At 34.0% G+C, this 13,726-nt stretch overlaps 2 pseudogenes; one reads left to right on the forward strand and one right to left on the reverse strand.

Moving 5' to 3' along the window:
- The first annotated feature begins 1,884 nt into the window (after positions 1 to 1,884).
- Positions 1,885 to 3,240, forward strand: LOC107009893 (annotated as a pseudogene).
- Positions 3,241 to 3,243: 3 nt separating this feature from the next.
- Positions 3,244 to 5,014, reverse strand: LOC107009894 (annotated as a pseudogene).
- Positions 5,015 to 13,726: the final 8,712 nt, after the last annotated feature.

Consider the following 13,726-nt stretch of genomic DNA (forward strand, 5'->3'; position numbering starts at 1 on the left):
ATATGATTGAATGTAACGTTAGAGTAGGAAAATATATTGTTAATTTCTTATAATTTATTATATTTCTCATGTTCTTGTTGATATATTGCTTCTTGATGCATTATTTGGAAAGAAATAATTTGTGATGCATGAGAGGAGCCACAAGTATAGTATCAAATAAATTAAATATTTTGTTGTACTAGAACTCTAGAAGCGTACTATGATGCAATGTGAATCTCAAAATTCGCTAGTAATGATGAGTTATTATTGATGATGGTGCCATAACATAAAAGGCAACTAATTAGAGTAGTTGTTGTACAGGAGTTGATTAGTGATCAGACTAAGTGGTTATGACAACTCTTAGTATGTATTCTAAATGGCATAAAACTAACATTTTTTGTGCTAACATTAGACACATGTGTTTAAGACGTAATGTGATAAAAGAATTGTTGTGAGATTAATAATGACAAGCGCATGAGCTTTCAGCGCAAAAACACAATAACGACAAAGATAAAAGGGGTGGTATAATGTGATAACATAAGACATTGATTTACAAAAGAATTATTGGTTCATAAAAGTTGTAAACTTCATTAATTGTTCATGTAAGTTTAATCTTGTTTACCCATCAAAATAAAAGAAGATAATACCAATTATGTTCCTCTGGGCTATAGCATCTGTAGGTAATATAGATATACTTGTTGGTAACGGGCACTTAGTTGAGTGTTGTAGAAGAGTAGTTCTTACTAACACCAAAAAATACATTCGATTTGAACTTCAAAGTGAGGTTGAAAGCTTGATGTAACAACTTTTAAGTTATGCTTTTAGATAAAATATTTGTGGTTGGTAGTATTGGAAAGTTTGTTTTGAGAACTATGGCCTCAATGCCTTTGGTATAATAGCAAAGGTAGTACAACATCGACATGAGGTGCACGCATGTCATGAGTTCGAACTCTCTTGTGAACCGGGTTTAGTATTTAAGTAAAGAAGGATAGAACGTGACTCATTATCCATTGAGCTTGGGAGAAAAAAATAACTGATTTATCGATCATAAAAACATGTTTTGATGTTTTGACTTCAATTCATGTTGTCCACTCTATAATATGATAGAATATGACCGAGAGGAACTGTTGTTATACCCGGAGTTAGAACTGTTGTACCTTATTTTAAATCTTGTTTAGAGATATATTAATTGAAGAAGCATTAGCAAGAATTGCATAATAAGGTGATAAATTCAATTGAATACTATCTTGCAATACTGAAAAGGAAAATAACCTAAATACACACAGTGGCGTATTTAGGAGGGGGTCATCGGGTTCACGTGAACACATGCTCTACTCCTGAAATCATATATAATAGTATTATAATTTTAAAAAAAAAGTATTTAAATATATATGTGTGAACGCACATATGAAGTATTGTATAATATTGTGCCATTATGATTGGGTGCACCTCTATAAGAGAAGTTAGAAATTCGAATCTTAGATTTACCTTTTCGTAATAGTGCATCCATCATTTCAAAATTCTGAATACACATCTTATTTTACCATAATCTCTAAAATTCTCTATCATTTAAAAATATTTCAAAAATCTCTTCTCGAATACATCACTCTCCTCTTGATGATACATTATATCTCCTCTCAAATACATAAATCCCCTGATACATCCTCACCTATGTATCCGGATGTCTGCTGATGTATTTGTAAGTCAAGTGATGCATCCGGATGTCATATCCCTTCTCTGATACATCCCTTACCTCACAGATAAATCCCTCACCTATGTATCCGAAAGTCTAGTAATGTATCAGGAAGTCTAGTAATGTATCCAAAATCCATAAATTTTAAGAGAGTTTTGTAATTTAAAAAAGAACAGGAAAATAATGTAATTTAATCCTTATTGTTTTTCCTGATGTTTGAGCGGAATATCAATACTTTGACATTGTCCATTGGACTACAAGAACTATAAGGTCGTAATAATGACTGTAGATGCATAGGATTCCTTTAAGGATGAGTTGATTATTTTTTTAAGAGAAGTTTATCACGGAGATATAAGTTAAAAAGGAAATTTGCCTTGACATTTTTCCTTGCTCCATAAGACAACGGTTATTTTGTTTTGAATGGTGTTTTTAGGTATGTAGAAGAAAATGAGATTGATACCGTCTCAAAAATGATTAATCCAATTGAGGATGTGTAGTTAGAGGTTCCGACCCCCCCCCCCAAGTTGGTTCTCTTTTCTAAATCAATAAGTGTAGTTGTTCTTGTTTTCTCTTAAAATCAATTACTATCTTCATGTTGAATCCAAAACCTACTCATGTCGTTGATCCTCCAAATCTCAGCCAAGTTGGCTCACATGCGGAAGAAGTTCAACATGTTGAGGAAATGGGCAACGACTCTTTGGAAGATGGGAGACGTGTTGGTGATTAAAGATAGATTGTTGTGGAAATTGAATCTCGTTTCAACAAGGATCAGAACCCAGCAAATACAGAATCCGCTAATTTTGTTGACCAAGAGGATTCTCCAAAGAAGTCATATGCATCAATCGTCACTTCACGAAAAAGAAAGGCCCATCCAAATTTAGGTACCCACAAATACTTCCAGAATGTCTCCTCCGCAGGCTGTAAAACAGCCGGTTGCTGCAGTAGTACAAACTGTAGCTCTTGAAGCATCAAATGCTACTGCCCTCAGTGGTGTTAATGTACCTGAAACTAATGATACTGAACATGAATGTAACAATTTCTTTGAAACTTGCCTGAAATTTAGTCATTACTTCCATCTTTTGATGGACACATCTATATGTGACAAAAAAAAATGGAATAGACATGTTAGCATTTAGTTTTTGAGCAAATAAATAAGTAGATGTGGTTTGATCTAGATGTTGGGTTATTTGATCTACTAGCATTGTCATGCTTACTCTGCTTTAGACTCACTCATTGTTTACCGTCCCAATATGAGTACATTGTCATCTGATTTACTTCGATTTTAATTCTTGGAGCTGAGTGATACTCCATTTATGTCTGCAATTTGCCTCTAGATGTTACTGTATCCTAAATCGAAGCTGAATTTAAGAGATATAAGCCTATTAAGAAAGGTGGTGTACAAGTTAGAAGTAATAGGGTTGGTTCAGCATACATTATATTCATCTTGGTTCACTAACACCTATAGATTGTTATCATGTGTCCACTTATTCTCTTTGCTGCAGCAACAAGGATTCTGATTTGGCTTTGTTGAATTTAAAGATGTGAGCTCCATCAACAGTGCCATACAGGTTCATGGAGCTCATATCTTCAAATTCAGCAAAGACAAAGACGAATCCTTGTTGCTGCAGAAAAGGGAATAAGTGGACACATATTAACAATCTGTAGGTCAGTGAACCAAGATGAATATAAGGTGTGCTGCACTAACCCTATTACTTCTAACTTGTACACCTCCTTGCTTAATAGGCCCATATGTCTTAAATTCAGCTTCAAGTTGGGCTACAGTAACATCTAGAGGCAAATTTCGGACATAAATAGAGTATCCCTCAGCTGTAAGAATTAAAATTTAAGTAAATTAGATGACAATGTACTCTTAATGGGACTTTAAGCAATGAGAAAGTCAGAAGCAGAATGGACATGACAATTGCAAGCAGATCTGATAATACAACATCTAGATCAAACTCAAAACACATCTACTTATTGTTCTCCTTTATTTGCAAAAAAAATTAAATACGGACATCCCTATTCAATTTTTTTCTGACATAGATATGTCCATCACATGATCAAATTACTGAGTTTATTTCAGATAGGTTTCAAGAGACTATACCTTCCTCTTCAGCATCATTAGATTCAGGTACATCAATTCCACTAGTGGTAGTAGGATTTGATGCTTAAGGAGCTGCGTTTTGTGCTACAGCAGCAACCAGCTGCTTTACAGCCTTCAGAGGAGCCACTCTGGAAGTATTGGTGGGTACATAGATTTTAGTTGGCCCTTTCTTTGTTTGTAAACTGACAATTGATGCATACGACTTCTTTGGAGCATCCTCTTGGGCAACAAAATTAGCTGATTCTGTATTTGTAGGGTGCTGGTCCTCGTTGAAATATGATCCAATTTCCACAACAATCTCTCTTTCATCAGCAACTTGCCTCCTATCTATCGAAGAGTCATTGGCTTTTTCCTCAACATGTTGAACTTCTTCTGCAGGTGAGCCAGCTTGGTCGAGATTTGGAGGATCAACCACATGAGTAGGTTCTGTATTCAAAATGAAAATAGTAAAATATTTTAAGAGGATAAAAGAGTAAGTACATTTATTGAATTAGAAAAAAGATCCAACCTGGATCAAGGGTCAAAACCTCTGACTGCACATCCTCAGTTCCATTAAGCACTTCTGAAACGGTATCAATCTCATTATCTTCGACATACCTAAATACATCATTCAACACAAAATAACCCTTGTCCTGCGGAGCAAGGAAAAATGTCTGGACGAATTTCCTTTTTAACTTATCCTTTCCGGTTAAGCAGCCACTCACCAAATTAACCACCCCATCCTTGAAGGAATCCTGTGCATCTGCACTCTTTATTTCGGCCTTGTAGTTCTTGTAGTCAAATGAACATATCAAAGTGTTGAATTCTTCTCAATCATCAAGAAAAGCGATAAGGTTTTACATATTGCAAGATAATATTCAATTTATCACCTTATTATACAATTCTTGCTAATGATTCTTCAATTAATAATATCTCTAAACAAGATTTTTAAAAAGGTGCAACAAAGAACAATACAGAAATACACTTTTGGCATTGTACTAATCATGTAAAGTTAGCAACACTTTAAGTACACAATATCGATATGAGGAAGGCATTTTCTAGACCAAAGGAATTCTCCAAGTCTCAAATAAATTTGTTGCCAGCTTTTAACACCCAAAGATCTACTTATCAAAAGAAGATACCAAGGACCTTGGAACATCTATATGTTGTAATACAGACAGGTTTTACACATTTCTTAATCTCTGAAAGGACTTCTAACTTCGGGATAGCAACAGTTTCTCTTGGTCATATTCTGTCATTTTACAAAGTGGACAGCATGAATTAAAGTCATAACTTTGAAACCCGTTTTTTATGATCGAAAATTTGTTGTTGCTGTCACCGAAACTCAATGGATAATAGGCCACCTTCCACCCTTCTTTACTTAAATACAAAATCCGGTTCACAACAGAATTTGAGCTCATGACGTGCGTGCACCTCATGTCCATGTTGTACTACCTTTGCTATTATACCAAAGGCATTGAGGTCCAGTTCTCAAAATCAACTTTTTCAATACTACCAACCACGTTTATGTTTTATGAAAGAGCAACCTAAATTAATTTTGAGACTAACTCCACGCACTGCTTTCTAAGACCCCACCAAGTTGTTACATCAAGCTTTTAACCTCGCTTTCAAATTTATGAACCAAAGGTTACATGCCTTTGTCAAATTCAAAGTATTTTTTGGTGTTAATAAGCATCTTCTCTACAACATTAACTAAGTGCCTATATCCAACAAGTATACGAACAACGTCAGGTAGCCATTTCAATTTTCTCAAACAGGAAGTAAAAGATGCCATAGGAAAATAATTGATATCATCTTCTTTTACTTTGAAAGGTAAACATTTGGTGCTACCTATTTTCACAAACAGAAGACATATATCTTTCGACAACAAATCAACAATCACTCAGAATTTCCCAAAATAGAAAAATTGGGAATACCAAAAGCTTTCAGACTTTTGAATCAGCACCACAAAATTAGTAAATGTTTTGCTGGTATGACCAAAGTATCATCCTCAAGTCGAGGGAAAAGAATAAAATACTACAGATCATGCAGTTATGCATTAAAATTTGAAAGCTCTACATATCAGTTTCAGTAACTACATCTCTTTCAAATATCTGCATTGCTTATATTAGTGGAGGAGATCTAGGGCAAGTGGAAGAAACATTCAAAAGGGATCTTTATCATGAGCAAGTATATCGAAAATTATTAGAGAGAGAAACGAAATGAATACCAAAAAAATCCGGCTAATACATTTGCAGACTCTACTTACTATGCACTGCACAGTGCCAATTCTTAAAATCATTGTTTTTTCTAAAATCATATCTCGCACTAGAAGTAGGATTTTGCTACTGACCCACCTATCAAGAGGTACTTCAGAAGAAAGTTTTGACAAAAGGATAAAGAGTTTAAGAGTTCTGGACAAACACAACTGCTACAGCAGATAGACCTGTTCCCTGGATTTGCTCCAGCAGTTGGTCTAGCAGTTATATTATTCCTAGTTTGTAGTTTATGGTGTCAGTCTTAACCTATTATGTTCTGTATATATATGTAATAGGATTAGTTATTTGGGGTATGTGATTAAGAATTAAAACTACTATATTCTGGAGTCTTGTCCTCTCCATACAGACAACTTTATTAGTATAATTGTTTTTAAGATTCTTGCACAAACTATTGCCAATAAATTTACTTTCTTTTTTCTATTTCTTCGGTTCTCTACTTCAGGTTACTACCAGTTTGTATCATAGCAGATCGATCCAACATGGTCAATACCAGATTGTCTAATTCACAAGAAGGCGTTCAAATGCTGAATCTCTTGTTTAACAATTATTTGCCACAACATCTAAACTAAATACGACTGACTTACTGGCAGCAAATGTTACAACATTGAAAGCCCAGACTAGTTGCCCTCAACAAGAAGAATCCAGTCACCGAAACCATAATAGAGGAAAATCTGCTTGGCAAGAAAAGGAAGAAGACATTGATAGTCCAGCTTGGCAAAAAAATACTTCCCCGAGGCCATACACCGATGAGGATACATTTTGAAAGCAGAAAATTATTTCTGCTATTAATAAACTCAAGAGGAACATTGAGTTGACATTGCAGCGATGTATTTGGAAGGGGATGCTTCTTTAGATATCTTTTCTTGGATAAATCGTGAGCTAACTTTACTTTATTGGGAAGGACTTGTTAAAAAATCATTGCAAGAAAATTATGGTCCTGCAGAGTTTCAAAATCCCGACAAGCAACTTTGTAACATTCAACAGACGGGTTTTATACTGGGGTATCGTCAACAATTTGCAAAACATTCGTCTAGGGTCATAAACTGGCTGGATCACTGTCTCTTAGGAGTGTCCTTAAATGGGTTGAAAGAGGAACTTAAATCCAATGTTAGGATTACAAACCTAGAACAGTTTACGGGACTATGAGTTCGGCACTTGAATTTGAAAATAAATTAGGCCCAACTCGAAGCAATAGAGTGCCTAACTGGACCCCAATCAACAAACCCATTGTACAACTATTGAATTCTATAGAAACACCCAAAACAATTCTTCCTCTACACATCACAATCCACGCAGCAATGTTTCTTCCAACCCAGTTGTTTCCCAACCTCTTTAAATGCGGACATGGGAACTGAGGAGAAATCTTATGGCACAAGGACTTTGTTATCGTTTCCATGAGAAATTTGCACCTAGTCAAATGCAAATCTGCAAAACTATCTCTCATGGAGATTACTAGAGAAGATCAATTGGAAGAGGTTGATGAGGTCAATGTAGTAGTTGGTGATAACCCTCAAGACACACACATTGCTGAAATTTCTTTCAATGCCATTTTGGGACAGTCAATTGATGCTATAATGAAGCTTCAGGGTGAGATCAACCATAGAAAGGTTTTAATACTAAAAGATAGTGGTCCCACGCGTAATTTTGTTGTTGAATCCATTGTGAAATGTGAAAGAGTATAATTTACCAGTAGAAATAGTTCTAACATTCAGTTGCAAATAGGGAATGGGTACATCATATGCTGCAAAAAAGTTTGCCCGATATCTTCAAATTCAATTCAAGATTACTACCCTTTTGTAATTGGAGGGGCTGATTTGGTTTTTGATATCAATTTTTTGGCTACTCACGAGACAATTCAAGATAACTAGAAGGATATGTTCATAATTTTTTATTGGCAAGGGAAACATTACAAATTGCAATGCTTGAGATCAACAGATTCAGCCACAACTTCTCTCCAATCTTTAACATGCTATCAGAAGGTCCACGTAATCCAATCCAAACTCTTCTAGATTAATTTCAGTTGTGGTTTCTGAACTAACATCTCTTTCACCATTTAGAGCACATTCTCATGATATTACTCTGCTACCAAATTCTAACCTCCAAACATCAGACCTTACCATTACCCACATGACCTTACCATTGCCCACATGGTCAAAATAATGAAATTGAGAACCAAGTTGCAGCTTTATTAAAATTTGATTTCATACGTCCTAGTTCAAGTCCCTTTGCTAGACAGTTCTGCTAGTGTAAAAGAAAGATAACTCTTGGTAGATTTGTGTGTGTTACTGTAGCCTAAACAAAATCACAATCCCAGACCCATACTCATTCCCAATATAGATGAGTTATTAGATGAATTACATGGAGCCACAAATTTTTCTAAAATTGACCAAGAAAGATGCTTTTTCCTGGCATGCAAAAGGGGAAGAGGTTTTCCAAAACTTAAAGAGGATCTTGACATCAGTACCGGTGCTTCGTCTTCCCAACTTTACTCAAAAGTTTACAGTTGAGTGTGATGCACTCTTAGCCTTTAGAGTTTACACTTCATACTTCAGACTCTTTATAGTGACTTCATAGTTGACACTCAAGTTTCACAATCATATTCCATAAAAAGTTAATTACTTCATATTATATTTAAACTAATAACACAATACAATACAACAGACTACAACCATTCAAACAGTGTGTTACTGTTTGTTGACCACCATTAATTTGAGGGGATGCTAATCACCATCAGTTACAATCTCTACCTACCATAATTCTCTTAAAATAACTGAAAATATGGTATAGTGCTACACGGAATCAGATATGGGAAAGAAATCACAAAAAATGTGGCATGGTGCTATAAAAATCGATTATGAGAGAGTATCACCAGAAAGATACGTAGTTACCCAACTTTTTCTTATATAATTGTTGGACAGACGTCTAACATATCGTAACTAGAACTAACTAAGAATAATCTAAGAAGCCAAGAATAATTATTTTTTAAAATAAGTAAGAAAATCTGGAAATTTCTACCGAGTTTTGGTCATTTTCAAACGGCCATAACTTCCATCTCAAAACAAGTTTGGTGAGTTCTTTATATGGTTAGAAATACCTTGAAAAGATCTTTCCAAAGCTTCCAAGTTTGCACAACTCCGATGTCGTATGAGGGAGAAATGTCTTTCAGAAGTTGGGTTATTGGACTGAGAAAAGTCCAATCCGAATTTTAGTAAAGGCAAAGTTGTCTTTTTACCCTAGTATTTCCTAATTTTTTTAAGGTTATATTAGTGGTGAAAACAAGTCCCAAATAAGTTTTTCAATATTTAAGAACTATTAGGGTTTGGGAGAAAATGAGAAAAGAAGATGAAGACCAAGAATCGTCCATGAATGCCAAGATCCTTGCATGGATTTCGTCGGGGGTGATCTCTATCAAGGTATGTGAGATTATTCGGTGTTGGTTCCTCTCACTCACCCTACAACTTGATTCAATACAACAATTTAGACTTATTTGAATGAAAATCTTGAAGTTCTTGATGAAAAGTTGTGAAGTTCTTGTTGATTGAATTATAGAATCTCTAGTAGTTTTGATTCATATTTCTGTACTGTTTTCGGGTCGAAACTATTGGGTAATGAGTTAATTAGGGATACTAAGTGTTTGGGGAGGGATTCATGGGAGTTTGGGAGGTTTACATATGAAAAACAAAGAATAAAAGTCGAAGGTCCCGTCAAACAACCCTTGGGACGCCGCGCTTGACAGAGAGCCTCAAGGAAGGCTCTGTCTGATAGGCCCTGGCGCGGCGCGCCAGCCATAGCGCCCCCGACTAGGGTCTGTCCAATAGGCCCTGGCTCTCCACACCTCTCACAGCGCCAATAACCCCTGGAGACCCCGTTCTTTCCTTATCTTTTCGTACTAGTTCCTAAGTGATGTACCTTTCATTCCTAGTTGATTCCAACACTCTAGATTACATCTAAACATCATGAAATCATCCATAAACATGAGATCATGATCCTTGAATCCATAACTCAAATTCAAGGGAAGTTAGAACCAAAGTCAAGAAAGTAAGAAGTTATGTCTAAAGTTATAAAGTGAGTAAGAGTAAAGTTTTCAAAATTCTTAGAGTCTTACTTAAACGTTTTTAATTTGTTTTAAGGCTCAAGTTCGAGTAAATGAAAAGAGTAAAGGTTGAGTTCATTTCTCAAAAAGGCATAAAAAGGTATAAGGGAACTATGTATTCCCTAAGAGTTAAATTTTCAAGTTAAGTAAGAGCAAGAGTTGAGGTCATTCCTATAAAGTTATAAAGGGGACAAAGTATTCCCTAAAGGCTGATAAATGTTTTTACATTTAAGTTAAAAGGAAACTAAGAAGTTTCAAAAGAGTTTTAAACTAAAGAGGGGAACATTGTTTCCAAAACGAGCTTTTTAAGCTAAAGGGTTCAGTAAATTATCTCAACAAAAAGGAAGGAAGTTTTATTAAAATTATGAGCTAAATTACATTTTTGGAGTAGTATTGAGCACTGATGTGGGAATGAGAGTTCAGATAAATCAAGTCCCCATGTAAACCATGTAGCCATCATGGGTATTAACGTATCATACTTTTTAGATGATCACTTAAGGTTAGCCAGTGGATCCACCAGGTAGAGGATGTTTTATGCCACGACAAAGTATAGAACAGTTCTGGCAGCGTGGGCAAGACGCAGTATCACCACTTAGGCTCATAGTGGTGGTTGTCGGTTAGAGAAATTCCCGCCGGAAATATATTACTTTCATATATAAGTAAAGCTGAGTTTGTTATTGTTATATCTTTAATGAACTAAGAAATACACTATTTTATCAATTTTACATAAATATACATTGCATATGTCGTTACTGTTTTATATTGAGTTGTTATCTTATGAGTTAACTATAGCCAAGGTAAATTCATGCTTATTCCATTTCAAGCTTTATAGTTGTTTTTATCACTCCAGCTCGCATACTCGTACATTCAATGTACTAATGCCAGTTGACCTGCATCGTTTTATAATGCAGAAGCAGGTAATCAGGATCAGCATGCAGTGCTTCGTTGATCCAAATTGAGTTCCAGAGTTAGTGGTGAGTCTCTTTGCATTCCAGAGGACATCTTTTTCATTGCTTTACTAGTTTAGCTTTAGGAAATTGTGAGGTCTATCCCAACATCCCTTTTCAGTCAGTTTAGAGGCTTAAAAGACTGTGAGTAGTTCAGTTTGGAGTTATTTTACTTGCTGAGACTTAAGTGTCATTTTGGCCAGATTAATTTATGAAGTATTTGTTTTTAAAATATGTTTTATTCTTGTTTAAGTTGAGTTTAGTTTTCCGCTGAGTTAAGTAAGTCAGGCCAAGGGTTCGCTTGGGGGGCAGAAATGGTCTTCGAGTGTCGGACACATCCAGGGTGTAGGCTCAAGGCGTGACAAGACGGGCGACAATGTATGAGTAATAGTCACCCATTTACAACGGAAGCTCTTTGATTCTTTAGAAAGATTGAAGAGGCTATGATATCATATGAACAAGAGAAAAACCTTGAGTAATGGAACGTAAAAATTGGAGTTGAAGGGTTAAAATGGAACAAGGTTGAGTTGGAATGTCAAAATAAAATTTAATGACAAGTTTAAGGATCTGCATATATGTTTGGCCATTTTTATTCCTTTAGAATGAAGAATATTATCTCCTTAGAAGATTACAAGAAACCTTGCATGTCAAATTATTTAACATGGTAAATACAATTAAAGAAAATAATATACAAATATAATGTGTAATTAACTATATTTGGTAGGTAGAGATTCTAATCGATGGTAATTAATAATATATATAAAGAGGGAGAGGAATACACTTGGATTCAATGTATTTAGAATAAATTAAACCTAATTTTGAATCATGTATATATGAGATACATGTAATTAGACGCGGAAAATACATGTATCGAGAAACCAAAATTAGACACAATTATAATTTCAAAAATTCATGAAAAAGACATTTATTAAGCTCTATACAAAATAAATATACAGTATTACCCTATTAAATTCAGTAATATTCAAAGGAGAAATTATAGAATAATATAACATTTAATCAATTTGACCAATAAAACAAAGTAAAAAAAATACATTTAACTTTTTACTCTTTTTAAAATGGTAAAATAATAATTATAGAATGAATTTATAACTGACATGTGTCACCCACTAATAAGTGGTTACCTTTTTGGATCAATTTCCAAGGTCCTTCCTAAATCACGTGGTCATATTATTCCAAAAACAACAATGTATCACTTTTCAGCAGCTATTTTGTCATTTAATAAATCAATGGAAATGAAATACCGCTTCACGCTTTCTGTACCTTCCCACCCATAAATCTTCTCCTTTATAAGCTCCCAAATGGTCTAATATTTTCTCCACCCTGAAGCTTTTATGGAATTTTTCTTTTCCCATTTTATAATTTTTTTAGTTCAAAATGCAATAGCTTTTACAGTTTTTTAGATTTTTCTAACATGGAGAAAGCTAAAGAAAATATAGGTGTTTTACTCGAAAAAATAAAATATAAAGAAAAATGACTACGTTTTTGACAAACTCGATTAAACTTATTATTTAAGAGAAATCGAATTTCCAAAAGAAACAGAGTCATCACTTAATTTTTTAGTAAATATCAAGAAAAAACTCTGTGTTTTTCAAAAAGATTTAAACAGATAAAATAAGTTTGAAAAATAGGTTCAAAGTTCAATGTAAGGTGTTAGGCCCTCGGAATACCCGCTTACCTGCAGTTGACCGGCGATTTGAGTAAAATGACTTTTCAAATAACTTTCAAAATTTTAATTAAGAAAATTTTATTTTTTTATTGTTGTTGTTGTTGTTGTTATTATTATTATTATTATTATTATTATTATTATTATTATTATTATTAATATTATTTTATTATTATTATTATTATTATTATTATTATTATTATTATTATTATTATTATTATTATTATTATTATCTTAATTCAAAAGATCTAATGAGATTTTTCTAAAGGGAAATAACTTAAGTGTTGATAAAGAAAAATATCAAATAAAAGCTAAGTAATTTTCTATAAAATAAATATTCATATTTTTTGAATATAAAGAGAAATGGCTATCTTGGAAACTTAATTAAATTAAACCATAGGATAAATAAAGTAAGTCAAAACAATACAATATAAGTAAAAAGGAAGAGAGTATCAAATTTGGGCCAAAATTCCAAATCTTCATAACCTGTATCGAGTCTCAAAATGACCCATAATGGACCTTGTCCATTTTTACACCTGCTGGACCTGATTCAACTTTCCTTGGGCTTTCGCCTATTTTTGTGTCCAAAAATCAGCGTATACACTGATCATATACTGTCGTATATGAGTTGTACTTTAGTTCTTTTCCCTGTATATTGGATTGTATACTCAATGTATACATCCTATTTCAGCTCTTCATGCACCTGTATTAATCATTGGACCTGTATTATAGCTTCAAGTTCGCTATTTCAGCTTCTTAAACTCGAATAGTGATGAAGGCCAACTCGATAAAGAAGTTTTGGGTTTCCACCAACCTGAAGTGCAAAGGAAATGCAAACATATGGAAAAAAAATAAAAGAATTAGAATAGGAACACAAATGCTCACAAACATACTGTAAAGTAATTAATTCATAATGAAGATAAACACATAGTTCACTTGAGAAACTAAGAGTATGGTCATAAACTAAG

The sequence above is a fragment of the Solanum pennellii genome, chromosome 2 (genome assembly GCF_001406875.1).
Source record: "Solanum pennellii chromosome 2, SPENNV200".
In the NCBI taxonomy this organism is placed as follows: domain Eukaryota; kingdom Viridiplantae; phylum Streptophyta; class Magnoliopsida; order Solanales; family Solanaceae; genus Solanum; species Solanum pennellii.